General features: G+C 47.2%; 1 long non-coding RNA gene across 1 annotated transcript in view; it reads right to left on the reverse strand.

The window, feature by feature from the left end:
- Window positions 1–21,527, reverse strand: part of LOC309530625 — a 419,691-nt gene extending 398,164 nt beyond the window's left edge. The window contains exon 1 of the long non-coding RNA XR_014218782.1: window positions 21,486–21,527. This is a non-coding gene — a long non-coding RNA (uncharacterized lncRNA). The remainder of the gene's footprint in view (window positions 1–21,485) is intronic.
- Between the last annotated feature and the right edge of the window lie 204 nt (window positions 21,528–21,731).

The following is a 21,731-nucleotide window of genomic DNA, read 5'->3' on the forward strand; positions in this document are numbered from 1 at the left end:
ACGCCGATGGCCACCACCGCCGCATCATGCCTAGAAATGTGCAGCCACGGTCAGATGTGCGCAGGGAGCATTGAACTTGTGCAGTTCCTATCCTTTACAACAACAACAAAACAAAAAAAGAATTCACTTTTGCAGACATTCAGTGCTGAAGAATGCGATAGAGCTACCTCTTTGGAAAGATGAACACTCTATAAACCTTCAGAGGGTCCAATTCCAGGTCCTTTACACACATAAAATACCATACCCCCTTCTCCTCACATTCCCTCCCCCCCAAACATACGCAAAGAATAGATTTGGCTATGATTGCACCCAGGAATGAACTGTTTGATTTTCACCCGTTTCCCCACAGCCTGCCAAATATTTCCTCTCCCTTCCAGAGACTTTTCTTTAAATCGCAAACATCTGTTAGATGACTTGATTCCCAGTGTGTTCGTATCAATGAGTATCGGGCCTCTAACGAACAACAGCAAACCCTCCTCGGCTCCACTCCACACACACACTCTCTCCGATCTGAGCCTCTTCCAGGGAAACTTGCTGCACACAAATTGTCCTATAAACACTTTGGAGGCTTTCAATAAAGGCTTGCGCAGCCCTCAACCGATGCTCTTGAAGGAGTAAATTAGGAGCAGGCATCCCCTGTTCCTTGCCAAATCCACCACCTTTCCCCCCCTTTCCTCCGCTGGTCTTGCTCAGGATATCACGAGCTGCCGTGTCGAGGTGTGGCGCTTGCTCCTTACGCCGGCCAACTCTCCCTCTGCAACCAAGCCGCCTCTCTGCCAGTTCCAGCTGCGAATCGTGGCCAACCCAAGAGACCGTGAGAGTCGAAATCAGAGCCCCGCTTCTCCAGCTGTCGGGGCACAACTTGTGCGGCACAGAAACGCATTGGAACAAGCACGGTGGACTGTGAGGGGAGAGACTTTGTCAGGCAAGGCCTCCTTCCACCTGCCTTGCCCCAGCCTCTAGTCTCTGCTTCTCAATTTGTATTGTTTTATTGATTATAGTTTAGAAATTATTTATTGTCTGCGCAGAACTGGCTAAACTGACATACAAACTGTGATTTCAAAGAAGAATGGGAAGTTTTTACAAATTACTTAAAAAGACAACAAAATGAACTGGACTCCTTGGCAGGTTTTGAATAAACATACAGAAATTTATTGATAATAGTAGACAGATAATATAAAGATTTACACAATTTTACAATATGCAGAGAATAATATGTGTGGATAAATCAGAGAGAGGAACTGAGGGAAGTCTCTAGGGGCTTTGATGGGGAGGTGGGGAAAAGGGGGAAAATAATGAATAGGATATGCTTTGATACATTGTTATGTTGAAATTGCTAATAAAAATATTTTAAAAAAAGAAATTATTGTAACTGAGTGGATTTCTGCTTAACTTTTATATGTTGATATTGTTATTTTATACTATTCTAATGATTGTTGAATGTTACGTTTTGGATGCAGGTTGCTTATTTTAAAGTTATATTTTATCACATTTTTGTATTGCATTAGATGGTTATAAGATGTTCGTTTTTTTCTTTCTTTCAGCTTGTAAACCGCCTTGAGTATTATAAGATAGAAAGACGGTATACAAATTGATGATGATGATGATGATGATGCCTTCCTTTTCTGCTCTTTCTGTAAAACACTGCCACAAGGATATTAGCACTAATATCAGAGATAAGCTCTGCCTGTTGCCTTTTCAACAGCAACTGGAAGCTTATCTCTGATTTAAGTGCTGTGGGACCACAGCGCTAAGATAAGGGACAAGCCTTTGCCTGACGTCTTTTAAAGGGCAAGCAGGAACTTATCTCTGATCTTAGCACTGTGGGACTACAGCACTGAGAGATAAGCCTCTTCCTGGTGACTTTTAAAGAGCAAGCAGAGACTTATCTCTGATCTTAGCACTGTGGGACTACAGTGGTGCCTCGCAAGACGAAAAGAATCCGTTCCGCGAGTCTCTTCGTCTTGTGGTTTTTTCGTCTTGCGAAGCAAGCCCATTAGCGGCTTAGCGGATTAGGGCTATTAGCGGCTTAGCAGGCTTAGCGGATCAGCTGATAAGCGGTTTAGCGGCTTAGCGGATCAGCTGATAAGCGGCTTAGCGGATCAGCTGTTAAGTGGCTTAGTGGATCAGCTGTTAAGCGGCTTAGGATCAGCTGATAAGTGGCTTAGCGGCTTGGGAAAAAGGGGGAGAGGAAAAAACCCCGCAGGAACTCGCAAGACATTTTCGTCTTGCGAAGCAAGCCCATAGGAAATTCGTTTTGTGAAGCACCTCCAAAACGGAAAACCCTTTCCTCTAGCGGGTTTTCCGTCTTGCGAGGCATTTGTCTTGCGGGGCACCACTGTACAGCACTGAGAGCTAAGCCTCTTCCTGGTGCCTTTTAAAGAGCAAGCAGAGACTTATCTCTGATCTTAGCACTGTGGGACTACAGCACTGAGAGATAAGCCTCTGCCTGATGCCTTCTAAAGAGCAAGCAGAGGTTTATCTCTGATTGGAATCTTAGGGCTGTTGCCCACAGTGCTAAGATCAGAGACAGGCCCTTCCTGCTTGAAATCTGAATCACCTGACATTGTGACATGAGCTGATCGACAGGTGGGTGGTTCCACTCACTGGCTGAGAAAGTTCCCCTGCAGCCAAGCTGGTGCAAAAAGTTATCACCCTTCTTTCCTTTGGACCACATCGGCAAGGTCAAGAAGGGGGTCTTGTCATCTGGGCAGCCCAGGACCTCCAGACACAGCCCAGGCTTGCGCTCCAGGGACGTCACTTTGGTGGTGCTAACACAGCGGTTCAGCTTTACCCCTGGAGACACACTCCATTGACTCTCCAGACAGACGGACATCAACAACAAAGTCATGCTCAGAGCAGAACTGAGATTAATGTACCTGAGAAAGTTATGTCCATTCCTCCCAATGCGTCTACTCTGAGTAGGACTTCACCAAATACAATCGTACATTGGTTCTCAAACGCCTTGGTACTCAAACGTTTTGGCTCCCGAACGCCGCAAACCCGGAAGTAGGTTTTCTGTTTGCGAACATTTTTCAGAAGCCGAACATCCGATGTGGCTTCCACTTGAAGCTCCTGCAGCCAATCAGAAGCCGCGCCTTGGTTTACGAACGGTTTTGGGAGTCGAACGGATTCCCGGAACGGATTAAGTTCGAGAACCAAGGTGTTGTTGTTGTTGTTTAGTCGTTTAGTCATGTCCGACTCTTTGTGATCCCATGGACCAGAGCATGCCAGGCACTCCTGTCTTCCACGGCCTCCCGCAGTTTGGTCAAACTCATGCTGGTAGCTTCAAGAACACTGTCCCACCATCTCGTCATGTGTCGTCCCCTTCTCCTTGTGCCCTCCATCTTTCCCAACATCAGGGTCTTTTCCAGGGAGTCTTCTCTTCTCAGGAGGTGGCCAAAGTACTAGAGCCTCAGCTTCAGGATCTGACCTTCCAGTGAGCACTCAGGGCTGATTTCCTTCAGAATGGATAGGTTTGATCTTCTTGCAGTCCATGGGACTCTCAAAAGTCTCCAAGGTACCACTGTACAATAAGGTTGCCAGATGTCCCTGTTTCCTGGGGACAGTCCCTGGATTTACAGATCAGTCCCCATACAAAATCCTATCATTCCTACTGAAGTTGAAAAGTGGATTCATTCAACAAAATCTGGAAACCTTACTGTACAACCCATAGGAGAGAGAGAGAAATTGACACAGGTTGGATTTAAAAAACAAATGAGATGGTTTGCTAGTTGATTCTGCTCCTGACCTGGCAGGAGGCCTTTGATGGGAAAAGCTTGCCAGGATGGTAATGAGGATATTGCAAATGCAAAATGGCATTCCTGGTGGAGATGCTAGCCAGCCCTGACTCCAAGTGGGTGATGCTGTCTGAAGGCGATCCAGTCGCTGGCTGGCTCAACGTCCTTGGTGTGTTCTTGGCACCTGCTGTGAGCAGATCCTGGCAGGCAGGCAGGATGTGTGGGCAAAGGAGACCCGAGCCGAACAGAAGATCTCTTTGACGGAGCTATCAGATCCAAAAGGAAAAGAGCGCTTGCTGCCAAGGAAGGGAGGAGCTGTGCACACACACCATACATTTAAAGCTCAGCTAAAAGCACAGGGGATACGGGTGGTGCTGTGGGTTAAACCACAGAGCCTAGGGCTTGCCGATCAGAAGGTCGGCGGTTCGAATCCCCATGACGGTGTGAGCTCCCGTTGCTCGGTCCCTGCTCCTGCCAACCTAGCAGTTCGAAAGCATGTCAAAGTGCAAGTAGATAAATAGGTACCACTCTGGTGGGAAGGTAAACGGCATTTCCGTGCGCTGCTCTGGTTCACCATGCTGGCCACATGACCTGGAAGCTGTACGCCGGCTCCCTCGGCCAATAAGCGAGATGAGCGCCGCAACCCCAGAGTCAGCCACGACTGGGCCTAGTGGTCAAGGGTCCCTTTACCTTTACCTTTAAAAGCACAGGACTTCCCCCTGCCCTGGGAACTGTAGTTTGTGAATGGTGCTGGGAATTGTAGCTCAGCGATAGATAAACTGCCAGGGTTCTTTGGGGGAAAGCTCTGTGCATTAAATGTATGCTGTGTGTATGCAGCTGCAGAGGGAAAGAAAAGATCTAAAGCAGCCTTTCTCAACCTGTGGGTCCCAGATGTTGTTGAACTACAACTCCCATCACCCCTAGCTAGCAAGGTCAGAGCTCAGGGATGATGGGAATTGTAGTCCAACAACATCTGGGGACCCACGACGACTGATCTGATTGAAATTAGAGAATGATTAAAGAGTGTGATAGAGTGAATGAATACATGAAAAAATATGGTTCCGGAACTGGAATATTAATAGATAACGTGTAAAACGTGCAGGGGTAAGCAAGGAAATAATAAAAGAATCAATTGAATAATTATTAAACTACAACAACACAACAAGATGGAAGAATTTCAAAAAAAATATTGAGATCACACATGAGTGAAGGGGAGTGGGGAGTATAGGGGAATTTTTTAAAAATTCTAATATAATATTTCTAATTCCATTGCATTTATATATAGCAAAGGGTATATTTTAATCTAGTCAACTATGTTACAAAACGAATATGGATTTTGAATTTCATATTTGTAATTCTTTTTCGGTTTTGGAATAAAGTTTTTAAAAAAGAAAGAAAAAAGAAACTCTGAGAGAATTAGGAAACAACAACAACATTTGGGGATCCACAAGTTGAGAACTGCTGATCTAAAGAGATGCATTTCTGCATTTCTGCACCCTTGGGTGCTGCCAGACGGTCCTCGTGAAACACTGACCTTCCCAAGGGAGACCGCCTGCTAGCTCCCCAGCTCACAAAGCCTGCCCTTTGGCGGGGAGGGGGAGAATCAAAACCACACACAACAGGGAGCATTGCCTTCCATTAAGAGTTTGGGTGTAATCCTTGACGCCTCCCTTTCCATGGAGGTGCAGGTTACAGCAACATCCAAGGTGACATTTTTCCACCTTCGCAGCATCAAGCAATTGGTCCCTTACCTTTCCCGCCCAGACCTGGCCACAGTGATCCATGCAACGGTCAACTCCAGGCTTGACTACTGTAACTCGCTCTACGCAGGGCTGCCCTTGAAACTGTCCCAGGAACTCCAGCGGGTGCAGAATGCTGCAGCGAGGCTCCTCACGGGGTCTCTGCCATGGGAGCATATTCACCCAGTGCTTTTCAAGCTGCACTGGCTCCCGGTGGAGTACAGGGTCAGGTTCAAGGTGCTGGTTTTGACCTTTAAAGCCCTTCACGGCCTAGGACCCTCGTACCTACGGGACCGCCTCTCCCGGTATGCCCCACAGAGAGCCTCAAGGTCCATAAATAGCAACATCCTAGTGGTCCTGGGCCCCAAAGAGGTTAAATTAGCTTCAACCAGAGTCAGGGCCTTTTCAACACTGGCTCCGGCCTGGTGGAACACTCTGTCTCTTGAGGCCAGGGCCCTGAGGGATCTGATTTCTTTTCCTTTCTCCTCCTGTGATGAGGCTGAATTTTAATATTTTATTGTTTCAATATTTTAATGTTGTATTTTAATCTTGTTTTTAAGTTATATTAATCCAACTTGTTTTTATTATTGCTTGTTAACTGCCCTGAGCCCGGCCTTGGCTGGGGAGGGCGGGGTATATATTAAAATTATTATTATTATTATTATTATTATTATTATTATTATTATTATTATTAATTATTCAGACTGTGATGCCAGGAAACAAATGCCGCAGCCAGCCTGCTTTCTATGCAGGGAAAGTGGCAGCCACCCTGCGGTTTCGACACCATCCACAATCAGTTATTTTATAGGGCTGCAATCAGGTCGCCAGCTTTCCTCGCTTTCTTTTCTGGCAAGAAACCGGTGCCGTTAACAGCCGCCTCATGTGCTGAAACGACACGGGAAAAGCTTTGCCCATTTCTTCATCCGCACGCCAGGAAAAGCTTCTAGGTTTCTGTGCACTGGGGTGTTGTTAAAGGCACAAGAGCCCATTCAGAAAACTGTTGGCAACCCCCAAGGCACTGCTTTTAGGATGTGTGGATCTGAGAAACCGCACAGGCTGGAAGGTAAATGGAGAGAAGGTGTTCAGAGAAGGTTTTAGCAGCCCAGTTAATCAGTGGCGTAGCGTGGGTTGTCAGCACCCGGGGCAATGCAAGTAATTTGCGCCCCCCAACCCGTGGATTTGCGCCCCCTAACCCCCAGATGTTGTGCCCGGTGCGGCCGGCCCCCCTGCACCCCCCACGCTACGCCACTGCAGTTAATCTCAGGTTTTATGAGCCTCCCTCGGGGGCAACTGATTGAACAAGTGAGTTATTTAGATAGTGCGTGTGTTTGCTTTACAATGAATGGAGCCCGTGGAATCATAGAATTGTAGGGTTGGAAGGGACCCCCAGGGGTCATCCAGACTAACCCTCTGAATCTCAGTTCAAGCATTCGTGACAGGTGGACATTCAACCTCTGCTTAAAAATGTCCAAGGAAGGAGAGTCCACCAGCTCACGTGGAAGCCTGTTCCACTGCCGAACAGCTCTTACTGTCAGAATAATAAGAAGAATAACAACAATTATTTATTTATTTATTTATTTATTTATTTATTTATTTATTTATACCCTGCCCATCTAAGGGATGCAGGTGGCACTGTGGGTTAAACCACAGAGCCTAGGGCTTGCCGATCAGAAGGTCAGTGGTTCGAATCCCCGCGATGGGGTGAGTTCCCGTTGCTCGGTCCCTGCTCCTGCCAACCTAGCAGTTCGAAAGCACGTCAAAGTACACGTAGATACATAGGTACCGCTCCAGCGGGAAGGTAAATGGCGTTTCCATGCACGGCTCTGGTTCGCCAGAAGCGGCTTAGTCATGCTGGCCACATGACCTGGAAGCTGTATGCCGACTCCCTCGGCCAATAAAGCAAGATGAGTGCCGCAACCCCAGAGACGGTGACGACTGGACTAACGGTCAGGGGTCCCTTTACCTTTACCCTGCCCATTTAACTGGTTTTCCCCATCCACTCTGGGCGGCTCCCAACAGAATATTAAAAACATGATAAAAGATCAAACATTAAAAGATTCCCTAAACAGGGCTGCCTTCAGACAACTTCTAAAAGTCAGTTTATCTTCTTGACATCTGAAAGGAGGGCGTTCCACAGGGCGGGTGCCACTACCGAGAAGGCCCTCTGCCTGGTTCCCTGTAGCTTTGCTTCTTGCAATGAGGGAACCGCCAGAAGGCCCTCGGCGCTGGACCTCAGTGTCCGGGCAGAACCATGGGGGTGGAGATGCTACTTCAGGTATCCTGTGCTGAGACCGTTTAGGGCTTTCAAGGTCAGCACCAACACTTTGAATTGTGCTCGGAAGTGTACTGGGAGCCAATGTAGGTCTTTCAGGACTGGTGTAATATGGTCTTGGCAGCCGCTCCCAGTCACCAGTCTAGCTGCCGCATCCTGGATTAGCTGTAGTTTCCGGGTCACCTTCATTGGTGACCCCAAGTGGAGCACAATGCTTCTGAATACCATTTGCTGGAAACCACAGGAGACAAGACTTGTTCTTGTGCTCAAGTCCCGCTTGCAGGCTTCCCATAATAAGAATCTGGTTGGCCACTGTGAGAACAGGATGCTGGACAAGATGGGCTGGATCCAGCAGGTTTTTCTAATCTTCTTAGGCTCCAGAGAAATCCGACTCGGTTTATACACCCCAGAGGACAGGATCACACTTCAAAACGACCTTGACAGATTAGAGAACTGGGCCAAAACAAACAAGATGAATTTTAACAGGGAGAAATGTAAAGTATTGCACTTGGGCAAAAAAAATGAGAGGCACAAATACAAGATGGGGGACACCTGGCTTGAGAGCAGTACATGTGAAAAGGATCTAGGAGTCTTGGTTGACCACAAACTTGACATGAGCCAACAGTGTGACGCGGCAGCTAAAAAAGCCAATGCAATTCTGGGCTGCATCAATAGGAGTATAGCATCTAGATCAAGGGAAGTAATAGTGCCACTGTATTCTGCTCTGGTCAGACCACACCTGGAGTACTGTGTCCAGTTCTGGGCACCACAGTTCAAGAAGGACACTGAGAAACTGGAACGTGTCCAGAGGAGGGCAACCAAAATGGTCAAAGGCCTGGAAACGATGCCTTATGAGGAACGGCTAAGGGAGCTGGGCATGTTTAGCCTGGAGAAGAGGAGGTTAAGGGGTGATATGATAGCCATGTTCAAATATAGAAAAGGATGTCACATAGAGGAGGGAGAAAGGTGGTTTTCTGCTGCTCCAGAGAAGCGGACACGGAGCAATGGATCCAAACTACAAGAAAGAAGATTCCACCTAAACATTAGGAAGAACTTCCTGACAGTAAGAGCTGTTTGACAGTGGAATTTGCTGCCAAGGAGTGTGGTGGACCTTTTTTGGAGGTCTTTAAGCAGAGGCTTGACAACCATATGTCAGGAGTGCTCTGATGGTGTTTCCTGCTTGGCAGGGGGTTGGACTCGATGGCCCTTGTGGTCTCTTCCAACTCTATGATTCTATGATTCTATGATTCTATTATGGTCCTATGAAGTTTTCTTTCCTTGAGAAACTGAGCAGGGGTTTGGACAAGTGGAAGAAATAGGGTCTGTACCAGCCCTACGTTGTCAAATCCCTTTTTGCATTATTCACATCGCGAGCGCACACAGAATTGCTTTCGGTGGGGGGAAGTCTGCAAAGTAAATCTTTTTGTTATTAAATAGAGAAAAGGGGATCTGGAGCTTTGAGTGCCAAAGATTTATTCCCGTCCTTTCTCTTTTTCCCATCCATTTCTGGAACGTCCCCGGATTGCCCTGCAATGGAGAAAGGTCTTTCCTGCTCTTATTTCTTCTTGACAAATGCTAAATTGCTCCAAGGGCAGCAGAGATGGAGGGGAATGATAAAGAGCTCTCTCCTTGTTTAAGTTACAGGTGGAGCTGGGCGATAAATTAGGATTATTAATTATAATAAAGCCTTAAATGCACGCTGACACATATATTAAAGGCATCCTCTCGCATCTGGAAGCAGAGAAACTGCTGCGTCTCAGGATCTGGGTGATCCGTCTAGAGCTCTACGTTGTCTCTGCCTGTAGCCAATATGATTATTCAGAGAAGGATGAAAGAGGACTCCTGAAGAAGGCAATTATGTCATCCTTCCTGACAGAGGGCAACAGAGTGCATCATCATTTGATGGCATGCCCAGGAAGAGGAGAAGAGCACTGTAGTCACCTTGAGGGAATCAGCCAGACATCCACATTCTCCCAGGTTGAGTTGGGTTGGTCAGCAAGATGCTGAAATCCAGCATCGCCTGAGCTCTGTGAGTGCAGCTTTCTCCTGATTGAAGTGCAGAGTGTTTGAGGACCGGGACATTAGCAGGGAAACCAAAGTGCTTGTTTGCAAAGCTATTGTACTACCAACCTCACTGTGTGCTTGTGAAACATGGACCACTTATAAACGCCAGCTCCAACTCCTTGAAAGATTCCACCAACGGTGTCTCCAAAATTTTTTACACATCACTTGGGAAGACAAGCAAACTAATTCCAGTGTACTGGAAGAAGCAAAGATCACCAGTGTTGAAGCGATGGTTCTTCAACATCAACTTCGTTGGACTGGTCATGTTGTGCGGATGCCTGATGATCGTCTTCCAAAGCAACTACTCTATTCCGAACTTAAAAATGGAAAGCGTCATGCTGGTAGTCAACAAAAGAGGTTTAAAGACTCTCTCAAGGCAATTTTTTAAAAATATAGTATAAACACCAACAATTGGGAAACACTGGTCTGCGAGCGCTCCAATTGGAGAACAGCCTTTACCAAAGGTGTCATGGGTTTTGAAGGCACTTGAACTCAGGACGCAAGGGAGAAATGTGCTAAGAGGAAGGCATGCTTGGCAAACCCTCACTGTGATCAGCTCCTGCCCGGAAACCAATGTCCCCCACTGTGGAACGACATGTGGATCCAGAATTGGCCTCCACAGTCACTTATTGACTCATTGTTAAAACCGTGTTTACGGAAGACAATCTTACTTGGCTATGAGGGATCGCCAGAAAAGAAGACCAAATGCTTGCTTTCTGTATGACAGTGTCAGGGACTGACTGGGTGACTCCAGAGTGGTGGGAGACTCCAACGGAGGAACCCCCTAGGGAAGCCACAGAGGAAGGAGGCTCAGACCCAGAGGAGTGGTGGTGGGACTCTAGAAAGATCAGAGGAGTGTGGAAGACACAGGAGACTTGAGTGAACAAGAAGAGGGAGCCCTCCAAGGACAGGACTGGGTGTGAAGAGGAAGAAGGAGGAGGAGGAGGAGGAGGAGGAGGAGGAGGAGGAGGAGAAGAAGGAGAAGGAGAAAAAGAAGAAGAAGGAGGAGGAGGAGGAGGAGGAGGAGGGGAGGAGGAGGAGGAGGAGGGGAGGAGGAGGAGGGGGGAGGAGGAGGAGGAGGAGGAGGAGAAGAAGAAGAAGAAGAAGAAGAAGAAGAGGAGGAGGAGGAGGAGGAGGAGGAGGAGGAGGAGAAGGAGGAGGAGGAGAAGGAGGAGGAGAAGGAGAAGGAGGAGGAGGAGAAGGAGGAGAAGGAGAAGAAGAAGAGGAGGAGGAGGAGGAGGAGTTTGGATTTGATATCCCGCTTTATCACTCCCCTTCAGGAGTCTCAAAGTGGCTCACAACCTCCTTTCCCTTCCTCCCCAACAACTCAGTGAGGTGAGTGAGGCTGAGAGACTTCAGAGAAGTGTGACTGGCCCAAGGTCACCCAGCAGCTGCATATGGAGGAGCGGGGATGCAAACCCGGTTCCCCAGATTACGAGTCCACCGCTCTGAACCACTACACCACACTGGCTCTCTGCACACTGCAGAGGGACACGGTTTGAGCTCAGGATCTGAAGGAGAGGACAGGGATGGGGCCAGATGCCGAAACAGCTTCACAGCAGCTGCCCAGTCCCTCTGCATTGAGCTCCCCTCCAAGGTCACGCAGAGCTTTACACAAAGCTGAACAGAAAGCTACAAAAGGCCAAGGTGAGGAGGGGGGCTTCCTCTCTGCTGGAGTTTGCATCTGCTTGGAAGACACCCAGAAAACGAGGGCTAGGAGGAAGAGGAGGTGCCCAGAACCAGTTTTGGCAATGTCTTCAGTGCCTGAGTGATCTCTGCTGTATAAAAGGTAAAGGTAAAGGTACCCCTGCCCGAACGGGCCAGTCTTGACAGACTCTGGGGTTTGTGCGCCCATCTCACTCAAGAGGCCGGGGGCCAGGTCTGTCCGGAGACACTTCCGGGTCACGTGGCTAGCGTGACAAAGCTGCATCTGGCGAGCCAGCGCAGCACACGGAACGCCGTTTACCTTCCCGCTGGTATACTAATTCCCTAAATAAAACAGATAGCTTTACTTCGAGTCTCCGAGTCTCCCTTCTGACCTGTTGATGAACGTGTTCACCTGACAGTCCCCTTAGAAGGCTGGGGAACATTTGACCCTTTACAGGTTGCTAGACTACAACACCCATCATGCCTAGACATTGTCCATGCCGGCTGCGACTAATGGGAACTGGAGTCCAATGACATCCAACAGTTAGCATTAGTCCTCGCTGCGGGATCACATTCACCCGGTGCTCTACCAGCTGCACTGGCTCCCGGTGGAGTACAGGATCAGGTTTAAGGTCCTGGTTTTAACCTTTAAAGCCCTATACGGCTTTAAATCCCTATACGGGACCACCTCTCCTGGTATGTCCCACAGAGGACCTTACGGTCTTCAAACAAAAACATCTTGGAGGTCCCAGGCCACAGGGAGGTTAGGCTGGCCTCAACCAGAGCCAGGACTTTTTCGGCTGTGGCTCCGATCTGGTGGAACGCTCTGTCACAAGAGACTAGGGCCCTGCGGGACTTGACAGCCTTCCACAGGGCCTGCAAGACAGAGCTGTTCCACCAGGCCTTGGGCCAAGGCACAGCCTGACCCCCTCCTTTGGTAATTCTTCACAGAACTCTAGCCCAATGGTTGCCATTAATTTTGATTTGAACTGATTTTATAATGAATTGATTTTAGAATGCTGTATTATTTTACTGTTGTTAGCTGCTCTGGGCCCGGCTTTGGCTGGGGAGGGTGGGATATAGATAAATTATTATTATTATTATTATTATTATTATTATTATTATTATTATTATTATTATTATTATTTCAGTACAGGGCTATGTGAGTTTTGAAGGCAACCTAGCCAGTCATCTGGCTGTTGCATTTTGGAGCAGTTGACGTTTCCAGGTCGTCTTCTTGGGCATCTTCATGTAGAGTGGATTGCAGTAATCCAACCTAGAAGCTAGATGAACCAACAGTCAGACTTGCTATAGGCAGCTCCTATTTTCTGAGCAGCAAGCCAAGTCCCTGAAGGCTGGAGATGACCAAATTGTAGAATCTTGATGGTTTCGAATAGAAAGCAGGAAGACACAGGAAATTATCGACCGGCTTGCTTGACTTCATTACCCAGGAAATGCGGCGCCACAGCTGTGTAGCTTCCTGCCCCGGGAGAGTCGAGTGGTCCAAGCTCTGGGTTCCTTCCAAGACATTGTGAAGATTTTCCTCTTTCAGAATGGTGTGATGTCATCTTCAAAATGTGCTGTTTTATGACAGTTCGTCGTGTTGCATTTTAGCTTCGGCTAGTTCTATCTGGCGACAACCCACCTGGGGTCCATGTTTTCGGTGGGTAGGGAATGTCATAAATAAGAACCAGGCAACAGCAATAAAAAATAAAAAAATAATGGAGCAAATCTGTGCTGGTCCCGGGGGGGTTACTGTGCGGCGTGGTCCGAGTCTAGTCCGAGGTCGAGGGTGTGGTATGGGGGCTGTCCGTCAAGGCTGAAGCAGGGTCCAAGGCAGGGAGTCGGGTGAGGTCAGGAACTCTGGCAGAAGAGCAGGACAGGGTGCTGGCAGGAACAGGTTACCAACAATGTTGCTCCCACAACCTGGGACTGGGCTGGCTGGCTTTTATCTGCCCCGAGGCATAGGGCGGCCCCGGTCCACATGTGACTTGCCTCTCCTGGCCTGGAGGCGAGCACTCCTCCTGCGGGAACTTAGTTCCCTCCGCCTCTCTGCCCTGAGCCTCTGCAGCTCAGGAGAGGCTGGAGGGTGACCGGACCCAGAGGCAACCTCAGCTTTCCCTGATGGGGCTGAGAGTGGAGCACCTGCAGGCAATGGGTCCTCCATCCCCTCAGGAGCCAGAGCAGACTCAGCTGGTGCCTGCACCTGAGGATCCAGCACAGGTGAGGACCCTTCAGGTTCAAGCCCCAGCCCCGGCTCAGCTGGTCCTGGAGGCAGGGAATCCTGTGCAGGCTGGAATTCCTCAGGTTCAGCCTCCGAGTCCGAATCCCAGGCCATCACAAAATTGCTTATAGAACAGTTCCAGCTGAGATGGATTTGATCAGCACAGGCGCTGAAATCAGATCCTAGGGCTTGAAGCTCAGGTGAAGCTTTGCCAAAAGGACCTAGGTGGTTGTTTTATCATCAGTCATACCACTGGCCTCTCTAGCTCAACCCTTCCCCAACCTGACCGCCATGCTGGCCGAGGCTCATGGGAGTTGTAGTCTGAAAATCTGGATGGCACCAGGTTGAGGAACTCCAGAGGTTTAATCAGAGTTTTTTTCCTGCTCGATTGCAGATGTTACAGATGGAAACCGTTAACTTCTGCATTCGAAGGAAGTGTTCTGCCCCAGAGCTATGGCCAATAGTGTGCTTACTTCAAACTCTTCCACTGAATTAGTGTGGCTTATGTTACATTCACAACATACATTTAAAGCATTATGATGATATTATTATTATTATTCATTTCATTTCTATACCCTTTTATATATCTCAAAGTGGTTTACAACCTATAGACAGTTATGACTTCCGCCAAAGTATTCTGGGATCTATAGTTCGTTAAGGGTTCTGAGAGTTCTTAGGAGATGCCTCATTTCGCCCTGAGCTATAATTCTCATAGTGGTTTAACAATCAATTCCCCTTTTCAGGGAACTCTGGGAATTGCAGCTTGGGGAGGGGATAACTGTAGTTGGGACATAGAAGCCTAATTTCTACCATGTTACCTGTTACTTGCCTTTTCTTTAAACAACAGTGGAATAACTGCGTATACAGAGTGGAATACGCTCAAAAAATGCTGGCAAATTTTAATAACTTTTTAAAAATGCAAACCTATGCTGTGGTAAACAGCTTATGATTGGGGAAAAATGAGAAACAGAGAAACCAAACTTCACAGATCTTTTTAAGTGGATTTGTTGCACCAGAGCATCAAAGCTCTTTAATTAATTTTAATTCTGCAAACCTAAATTTAGCATAGAATTGTAGAGTTGGAAGGAACCCTGAGGACCATATAGTCCAAGCCTTTGCAATTCAGGCATCTCAACACGCAGTCTCCCATCCAATTAGAAACTGTCTCAGACCCTGCTTAGCTTTGCAAATGTGCTAGCAGTTATCTGTCTATTCCTACTCTAGACAAGGGATCCATTACACTGACAGGGAGGGGAACCCCAGCCATCCCAGCATGTATGATCTCTATCACTGGCATCTTGCAGCATGTTTCTTTTCCATAAATCCAGAGTCAGTAGCCATGGGATCGTTTCTCTATTGGATAGACCCAGTCTTCTGGTTAGAGATTCCATTTACCTGACTCTTGCGAAATGTCACATTCCGCCTTGTTTTCCCCCAGGTCAGTTTTGTTTTGTTTTTAAAGCCTTCTTCTTGGAAGCACATAAAACATTTGCTTCTCCTGGAAAGGAAATAAACAGTTTGAGGGAATAATTCTTCAAAGATAAAGGCGTCTTTGCAAATCCCTGAAGGAGCAGCTGTTCATTTCTTAACGTGACACACAACTTTCTCAAGCCAAACTACTTTTCTCTTGGACCAATGCTGGATTTTGGGTGTGTGTGTGTTGTTTTTTTCAGGGAGAGAAGGTTTCTCTTTTCCATACATTTTCTTTTGGGGGCCTCCCAGTCCTCTGAGCCAAGCTGTCCCAACCTGTCATTTCCTCTTTATCATCTCTTAGGCAGGCTCCTCTGCTGGGGTCAGCTGTTGGATTCCAACCTGAGAGGCTGTAAGATCAAGTCCAGTCATCAGAAATTTACCTAAGGGATCGTGAGATTCGGCCAGTAAATCACAGCCCATTGAAACACCAGGACGTCTGATGGGTTCTTCAGTTTCAGTATTTTTCCATCCTATTCCCTGACGGATTCGGGATTGATCGAGAGCCCAATCAAATCATCAGGAGACTTTCTCCTTGTCAAAAAGCTGAGGCGGCAATGATGCTTATGGAATTCTCCACCCCCCACCCACCCTCTCCCCCCAAAACACTTGGACTCTCCATCACTCCCAGCGCTTAGCACACTGTAAAATTGACTTACGGCTTCTGATTTATGTTTTGGGCGACATAGTCAAAAAGGAAAAGCTGGATTTAAATCTTATTAAAGCAGCGGTGGGGAGATGTGGTGTTAATAATTCCTTTAGGGTCAAGCCATGAATCTCTCCTCTCTCTGGTTGGTGAAGCAGAAAAAAAGGATGCAAATATAAGTAAATAAATACAGCTTTGTGGCAAACGTTTTTTTTGTCATGAAACAGGCCCTGGATAAGATTGATGCTGTAAGGCACAAATCCTCAATTTCGGAAGGTGGAGAGCAGGAGATAAAGCGCAACATTTCCATGGAGCCAGAAAATATTCTGAAGAAGAGTCCAGAAGGCTGAACATGCAGATGGGCCCAGTTCCAATCCATGCCATTTCCAGGTATGACTGGGAGAGACACCCTGTTCAAATTCCTAGACAGCCTCTACCCATTGGTGTAGACCAGTGGCGCCCAAATTCTGTCCCTCTCATGGACCACTTGAAAACTGCATTTTTGTATACAAAAGATGAACAGGTCAGAATTTGTGGTGATACAACGGGCAAAGGATGGGGGACATAATATACAAATGACAGAGTGGGAGAGGCTATGGAAAACAGATCTGATATTTACGGCGTGTTCTTCATTGAAAGAAAACTATATGAAAGTGATGTATTGGTGGGACTTAACCCCAATAAAGGGATGCGGGTGGCGCTGTGGTCTAAACCACAGAGCCTAGGGCTTGCCGATCAGAAGGTTGGCGGTTCGAATCCCTGCGACGGGGTGAGCTCCCGTTGCTCGGTCCCAGCTCCTGCCCACCTAGCTGTTCAAAAGCACATCAAAGTGCAAGTAAATAAATAGGTACCGCTCCGGCGGGAAGGTAAACGGCGTTTCCGTGTGCTGCTCTGGTTTGCCAGAAGTGGCTTAGTTGTGCTGGCCACATGACCTGGAAGCTGTCTGTGGACAAACGCCAGCTCCCTCGGCCTATAGAGTGAGATGAGCGTGCAACCCCAGAGTCATCTGCGACTGGACCTTACGGGTCAGGGGTACCTTTACCTTTACCTTCAACTCCAGTAAAATTAGCAAAAATGTATAGAACAAGTACCAATATATGCTGGAAATGTAAAGAAAATGAAGGTACCTTTTACCAGATGTGGTGGAATTGTAATAAAATTCTGGGAAATGATCTATAATGAAAAGAAAAAAACGTTTAAAATAACCTTTGCTAAAAAACCAGAAGCTTTCTTATTAGGAATTCTAGGTACCAAGATCCCTAAAGATCAGAGGGAACTGTTCATAAATGCCACAGCGGCTGCTCGGATGCTGCTAGCCCGGAGATGGAAGGAAGAAACAGTCTTGACCAAAGAAAAATGTCAGATCAAGCTGATGGACTATGCTGAAATGGCAAAATTAACGGGGAAGCTCAGGAACCAAGAAGACAAGAGATTTTAAAAAGAATGGGAAATGTTTATAATGTATATAAAAAACCATTGCAAACAGGTCAAAATATTAGCAGGATTCTAAATACACTTGTAATGTAATAGAAAGTACAGATAACTTAGGAAGATGAATAATTGGAGAAGTATTGATACACAGATGAAAATAGAATTAAGAGGACCCATGGATGGGATGGGGGGAAGACAGGAGATTAAGAGCAATCTCGATACAGTGGGACCTCAGTTTTCGAACAGCTTAGTTCCTGAACAACTCAGAACCCGAACACTGCAAACCCGGAAGTAGGTGTTCTGGTTTTCAAACTTTGCCCTGGAAGTCGAACATGCTCCTGGGCTTCTGTTTTTACTGTTGCGCAGCAAATTTGAGTCCCCCACATAGTAATGAAGGCTTTCCCCCTCTCATTTTACACCTAAGCAGCAAATTTAAGTCCCCTCCCATTGTAAACAAGGCTTTTTTAATCCCATTTTACCCTTAAGTCAAATTTAAGTCTCCGCCCCATCGTAATTAAAGCCTTCCGTTTCTGATTGTCGTGTCCTGAGGTGATATTTGGTGATTTTGTTTTTGCTATTTTTTGCGTTTTTGTGTGGCTTTTTCATTTTTGTGTCTGTGGATTGTTTTTCATTTTATGATTGATTGATTGATTGATTGATTGATTGATTGATTGTGTGACTGCGGGAAATGGATAAAAGCCCCCCCCATCCAAACAATGACTCATCAGTGCAGGTAAGGAAAAAATAATATTTTTCATCGTTATCATCTACAATGCTGTCTTATTTATTTTATAGTTCAGAACACTGATTATTGCTTTCATTTTGTGGATCAGTGGTCTCGTAAGATAGTAAAATTCATGTTAAATTGCTGTTTTAGGGGTTGTTTTTAAAAGTCTGGAATGGATTAATCCGTTTTGCATTACTTTTTATGGGGAAAGCGCACCTTGGTTTTGGAATGCTTTGGTTTTGGAATGAACTTCCAGAATGGATTAAGTTTGAGAACCAAGGCATGTGGAATTTGTATGATCTTTTCATGTAACTTTACTCTTTCTTTTGTTCTTTTCTTTCTTTATTTCATATATATATATGGAGAGAGAGAAAGAGGTAAAGGGACCCCTGACAGTTAGGTCCAGTCGTGGAAGACTCTGGGGTTGCGGTGCTCATCTCGCTTTACTGGCCGAGGGAGCCGGCATACAGCTTCTGGGTCATGTGGCCAGCATGACTAAGCCGCTTCTGGAGAACCAGAGCAGTACACGGAAACACCATTTACCTTCCTGCCAGAGCGGTACCTATTTATCTACTTGCACTTTCGAACTGCTAGGTTGGCAGGAGCAGGGACTGAGCAACAGGAGCTCAGCCCATCACAGGGAATCGAACCGCCGACCTTCTGATCAGCAAGCCCTAGGCTCTGTGGTTTAGACCACAGCACCACCCACGTCTATATATATTTATATATATATATATATATATATATATATATATATATATATATATATACCGTATTTTTTGCACCATAACACTCACTTTTTTCCTCCTAGAAAGTAAGGGGAAATGTCTGTGCGTGTTATGGACGGAATGCCTATGGGTGGCGGGGGGGGGGGATCTGCTGCAGTCGTGAGCAGAGGATCCATGGTTCCCCTTCCTTCCCTCTTCTGTGGTTACAAAGCATGGATCCTCAGGATTTTTGCATTGGGCTACTCCAAACTCACTGTCAGATCACGTGTCTGTGGCCACAGCATGAACCACAAAAATCATATATCCACTATTTCGTTTAGAATATTTTTTTCTTGTTTTCCTCCTCTAAAAACTATGTGCGTGTTATGGTCTGGTGCGTGTTATAGAGCGAAAAATATGGTATATATAGAGAGGGGGGGTAAAGGGACCCCTGACAGTTAGGTCCAGTCATGGAAGACTCTGGGGTTGCAGCGCTCATCTCGCTTTATTGGCCAAGGGAGCCGGTGTACAGCTTCCGGGTCATGTGGCCAGCAAGACTAAGCCGCTTCTGGTGAACCAGAGCAGCGCACAGAAACGCCATTTACCTTCCTGCCAGAGCGGTACCTATTTATCTACTTGCACTTTGACGTGCTTTCGAACTGCTAGGTTGGCAGGAGCAGGGACTGAGCAACGGGAGCTCAGCCCATCACTGGGAATCGAACCGCCGACCTTCTGATCAGCAAGCCCTAGGCTCTGTGGTTTAGACCACAGAACCAACCAAGTCTATATATATTTATCTCTCTCTCTCTCTCTCTCTCTATATATATATATATATATATATATATATATATATATATATATATTTGTGATATGCACACTATTTATAAAGGTATAAGCAAAGTTTCAGGGGAGCCAAACAGGCTCCCGCGCCACAGGCAAGCAGATCCCCCCTCAAGGAACTCGCCTAAGGCTGCAAACCCAAGTTTTTGCTTGTTGAAATCCTTCCCCTCTATCTCTCCCCTGCAAACTATGGCTTTCTCCTGCAAGACAGTGCCCTGCAGAGTTCTGGTCCAGGAGACCCAGGTGAGCTGCTCCTTCCAGAAACATCCCATTAAAGACAAATTCACTGCTTAAAACTGGGATGGTTCCCCATCCTCTCGCTGCTTCGGGCAAAACCACCCCAGCGATGGGCCGGTTCATGGTAATCAAGACAAGACAAGATCATAACACCGAGAGCAGGAATTACATTATTTCTAGTAAACAATGTTCCACTCAAACAGGAAGAACTGGAGGAGGGGGAGCAACGAATCTGATGACAAAAATATTTATCTTACGAGAAAGATTAAAGGAATGTTGTCCCACTGAGCTTTGGAAATAGGAAAACATTAGGTAAAGGTAAAGGTACCCCTGCCTGAACGGGCCAGTCTTGCCAGACTCTGGGGTTTGTGCGCCCATCTCACATCTATTGGCCGGGGGCCAGCGCTGTCCGGAGACACTTCCGGGTCACGTGGCCAGCGTGACAACGCTGCTCTGGCGAGCCAGAGCCGCACACGGAACGCCGTTTACCTTCCCGCTGGTAAGCGGTACCTATTTATCTACTTGCCCCCGGGGGTGCTTTCGAACTGCTAGGTTGGCAGGCGCTGGGACCGAGCAGCGGGAGCGCACCCCGCCGCGGGGATTCGAACCGCCGACCTTTCGATCGGCAAGCCCTAGGCGCTGAGGCTTTAGCCCACAGCGCCACCCGCATCCCCTAGGAAAACATTAAGGCGTTCCCAAAAACAGAGAGATACTGCCTTGCTCTTCATGTGCTTTCGGCATAATCTACATGTGTGTGCATGCAGACAGAGAAAGAGAGAACTTGGAGGCCCCAATCCAGAGGTTTCTCACACTTGAGTCCCATTGAAGTCAATGGCCTTCCATTATGATTGGCTTGCTTCATTGGTTTCAATGGGTCAGGATACACAGTGTTCATGTTGTTGTTGTTGTTTAGTCGTTTAGTCGTGTCTGACTCTTCGTGACCGCATGGACCAGAGCACACCAGGCACTCCTGTCTTCCACTGCCTCCCGCAGTTTGGTCAAACTCATGCTGGTAGCTTCGAGAACAATATCCAGCCATCTCGTCCTCTGTCGTCCCCTTCTCCTTGTGCCCTCCATCTTTCCCAACATCAGGGTCTCTTCCAGGGAGTCTTCTCTTCTCATGAGGTGGCCAAAGTCTTGGAGCCTCAGCTTCAGGATCTGTCCTTCCAGTGAGCACTCAGGGCTGATTTCCTTCAGAATGGATAGGTTTGATCTTCTTGCAGTCCATGGGACTCTCAAGAGTCTCCTCCAGCACCAGACTCCCATACAGACTCCTTACAATGCGTTTGTAAGGAGAGCCGGGTTCGCGTCTCCGCTCCTCCGCTCCTCCACAGACTCCCTGGAAAAGATCCTAATGTTGGGAAAGATTGAGGGTACAAGGAGAAGGGGACGACAGAGGATGAGATGGTTGGATAGTGTTCTTGAAGCTACTAACATGCGTTTGACAAAACTGCGGGAGGCAGTGGAAGACAGGAGTGCCTGGCGTGCTCTGGTCTGTGGGGTCACGAAGAGTCGGACACGACTAAACGACTAAACAACATGGGAGTATATTGTATGTAAAAATGGGATATCAGAGTTTTTAGGGGGCTAACCAGTTTGGGATAGCTGGGATAGCAGGCTTGTTGGGTTTTGAATGTCTTGTGTAGATTTTTCAGTTTTGTTGTTCTGTATGGGACAATGACAATAAATATATCGTATCATATCGAGAGCTCACTCCATCACGGGGATTTGAACCGCCGACCTTCCGATCGGCAAGCCCAAGAGGCTCAGTGATTTAGACCACAGCACCACCCGCACCACTCCTCTTTCATGGGTACTGCTTCCTCACACCATTTGGGGGCATATAATTCTCTCAAGGCAGTAGTTAGTGGCTGGAAATTTCAGAAGGGGAGGGCACTGTTGTGTTCAGACCCTAGTTGAGGGTTTTCCACAGGCATCTGTTTGGCCAGCGTGAGAGCAGGATGTTGGCCCAGATTTGGCCTGATCC

The sequence above is a fragment of the Podarcis vaucheri genome (assembly GCF_965113315.1).
Source record: "Podarcis vaucheri genome assembly, chromosome: 4".
Classification (NCBI taxonomy): domain Eukaryota; kingdom Metazoa; phylum Chordata; class Lepidosauria; order Squamata; family Lacertidae; genus Podarcis; species Podarcis vaucheri.